This window comes from Echinococcus granulosus (assembly GCF_000524195.1).
Source record: "Echinococcus granulosus chromosome Unknown EG_S00086, whole genome shotgun sequence".
NCBI classification, from domain to species: Eukaryota; Metazoa; Platyhelminthes; class Cestoda; order Cyclophyllidea; family Taeniidae; genus Echinococcus; species Echinococcus granulosus.
Window position 1 is genome coordinate 4,125 of NW_020170466.1, and position 3,642 is coordinate 7,766.

Consider the following 3,642-nt stretch of genomic DNA (forward strand, 5'->3'; position numbering starts at 1 on the left):
TGTAAATGAGGACACAAAGGTGGACAACTGCCCGAGTAGTCATTACTATCGCCAGCGAATCCAGATACAGAAATCTCGTAGGCTAATGATTTGAAAACATCATAGAAAGCAGGCACGGAACAGACTCAAATGTGCTGACTAGGCTCCACGTCTGAGGTCGAGTAGTAGTAGCCCTGAGTCGTTCCCAGATCATCCGTGCCGTGCAATTAACCACGAGTCGGGATGTAAGATGCTGAGACGAAACCAAGCAACTCCACCTTTTACCTTTGGTACATTACTCTGAGGATGATGTGAAGACTTCAAGTGAAAATTCATCCTATCGAGTAAGGGTTGATATGGAAGCATAAGAGAGCAGTTCGTTGGTGTAATTGGCGTAGTTCCATACTTGTGAATCGCTCACACTTTGCTACCCTCTAAGATTAGTTTATCCTCAGTGGCTATTTATTCCGTGACGGGTAGATGCCTGTGGGTACTAGTCAAAGGCTGGGATGGGCACGTAATTGCGAGGGGTGACAGGGTTGCAAACACGTGCAGTTGCCACTACTCAGTGTGATTGTTTCCACCTTTAGTAAAACCGAAATCCCCATTTAACCACCCACGCCTACCAGACTCAACATCGCCATTTCCTAATATCCCTTACCTGGCACTACGTGATTCTTCATAAATGTAAGCAGACCAAGAACACGCAGGCGGCATTCACGATTCCACTGAAGCGATTCATCAACCTGCAAAAGTGACACCTTTGGAAAAAGCAGGTTCAGAATAACCCAAGGAGGTTTCATTTGGTTTGCATTCAGCTTTGTTTACCCAGGCAAGACGGCTGATGAAATGATGGATACTCTCGTGGACTTTGCTGTGCCAATCCCACGAGGCAGCTATGCGAAAGCTACACAACATGAGGTTAGCAGGTGATTGACGTGATTGGTACTGTCATTGCTAGATTGACACGGCTCATCATTGATCATCTATGCTGAGGCGAGTGTTGGCATCGCACATGTATAACAGACTGTCATAACATGTGTGCCTGCGACTAACGAAGGAGTGAGAACACACCCATCACCCTTGGATTGAGCAGTTGCACTGTGCCATAATAAGGCGACTGCATGAACGCTCTTTTGGGTGAAGCAAAGGCCACTTCAGTTGGCCCCACCTTGTCTTCCCATATGACATTCCCTATCCCCACCACTGCTTGCTGCGATGTGTAGGCATTTGGAGCTGTCGGAAAGGGAACGATTTGGAGGAAGCATGCAGTTTGTGGAAAGAGAAGGGAATGGAAGCATTACACGTCTGCATTTGTGCAGCATGGACTGATAAACAGCGCAAGTTAACAAAATCTGTCCCTGCAAAGACGACTTCGCAGATGACGGAGGTATAGATGAGTTGTCAGTGTAACATTTTTAGGCTATGGTGATTCACTTACACTTCATTCGTAGCATAGTGAATAGCGAAGTGTGTGTGTGTGTGTGTGTGTGTGGAAGAATTGAGTGCTTACGTAAGTATGGAGTGTCTAAATTGAAATGGCTATTGGTTTGTAGAAGGTGGCACAAATGTTTGCATTAATAATGTTCTGTTGAGCAATTTCTCAGCTTCTCCTAAACACAGTATGCGTAAAGATTGAAAGGGCTGCATGTTTAGTTTGGTGGACAACGTGGCACTCCCAACCACCGTGAGTGTTGGTGAAGAATAAATACTTCTGCATACTGGACTACCCACTTACTACCTCAGAGAGTGCTCCAGGTTCTCCAGTGTCAGCTGTGATCATGAAGTTGGTGGTGCACAGTCAATTGTCTCTCCATCACACCGTTTGCAATTCGAATACTCTGGAAGTGAGCAAACCCGTGCAGCCAGTTCCAAACAGTGACTACTGCTAAGGATGCATCAATTTGCACAATATTCTTTAAATATTTCATGCGGAAATTGTTGCCTCGAATCCGAATTTTACAATTAGCGTGCGGATATTAGTCATTTGAGAGCAGATGGCTTCAATGAAACGAACAGGCCTCATTACCATTCCAATGGCAAAATATTCGGTGAATTGCAAAGGGTAGAACAAAGTGTGCTTAGGAGTGTGTGTAGAACGTTGGTAGTAGTGGTGAAGAGGATCAATTGTGAAAAGGCTAATCAGGAGAGCGCTTTAGGGGTAGTGGGTGTTCACAGATCCAGCTACGCACATCCAGTGAGGCACATGGTACCTGCGGAACCTCACCCTAATTTTAATCACTGTACGAGGAAAGCAGGACTTCACACGAACAGTGTGCATCTGCCTCACTTGGGTCGGTGTCAATACCATAGCCGAGAAGTTATCACAGTCCCCGTCAAGTGGCAATGGAAAAGGCAAGAACTACTATAACAATCCGTTCATTGAGTTCCATATTCCATCTTATTCACCACAAAACGATGTCGGAAGGAGGCACAACTAATGCATTGATGCATTTGGTATCGCATGATTGCACGAAGATAAGGGACTCTTTGGTAGGGCCAGCGTTATGATAAGGTAATTGTGTGTCTTCTTCCACACGTCCACATGATGCCATCCAGAGAAGCCACTGCGCCTGTCATTGGGGACGACACGTGAAGTCACCTGCGGTGTGCGGAGAGTACACTCATGACTGTCAGAGTAGGGACAACGATAAACTTGGTGGTGGTCCCATTCTCACACATTTGTAATGGTTTGACTGACCCTGAGCTCGCAGTGGATATGAGCTCAGTGCAAGTGCCCTCCTATAGCCAATCAGTGCTCACTGGTCAATGTTCCAGATCAGTCAAATGACTGCGAAAGAAGTCATGTGGACAGTGAAATCACTTTATGCAAGCACCGCTTATATCGTCAAACCGAATAACCTCTCGAGTGTGGATCACCCAGATGAAGTGGCATGAGAAGATACGGGCTGAGGTGAGGTGAGGTGAGCTGAGCTGAGCTGAGGAAGGTTAGAGAGGGATGTGAGAAGAGGCTGTTTGCTAGTTGGCAAGTCACGTCGTCGGTGCGAAAGTGTGGGCGGTAGTTGTTACGGCGTTTGGAGCCGTTCTTTCTTCCGTCTGTCAGTTGGCCGCGTTTGTGCTTTCTTGGAATCACCGTCGACTAAAATAATCATGCTCATGGCGTTTGCTGAACTGTTTGCCTTTTGTTTTGCCCCACATCCTCTTTGCGTGTCCTTTAACGTAGGTAATAGATACACTCTCATAACTGTTCGCTGCCGTCCATTTTATTACTGCACTTTTTCCGCATTTCAATGGCAGTTGGTTTGAATGTTCTGTTTAAATGCCATCAAGCCTTGGTCTGCTGAACATCTCTTTCGATCTCTAAGTTGCAAGGCTAGCTGCACTGTGCCGTAATGAACTAAATCGCTCGTTTATTTGCCATCTAATTGTACACATTTCTCATTTACAATGCACGTTTGCACAGTGTATTGTTGGAGGCCTAGTCAGGGTCTCTTTGGCACTGTCAAGATACGCTATCAACAAAGACAATACCCTTAGTGACGTCCGACTGCGCAGTTCGTCGACTAACTTCTCCAGGGACGAGCCGAGATCAAGCTGTTTCCAACTCAATGCCTTGAGTGTGAGTCCCTTTCCCCATTACCATCATTATCAACTTGCACGTAGTAACGGTATCCAAGGCCTTATTAACCACACCTATTACAC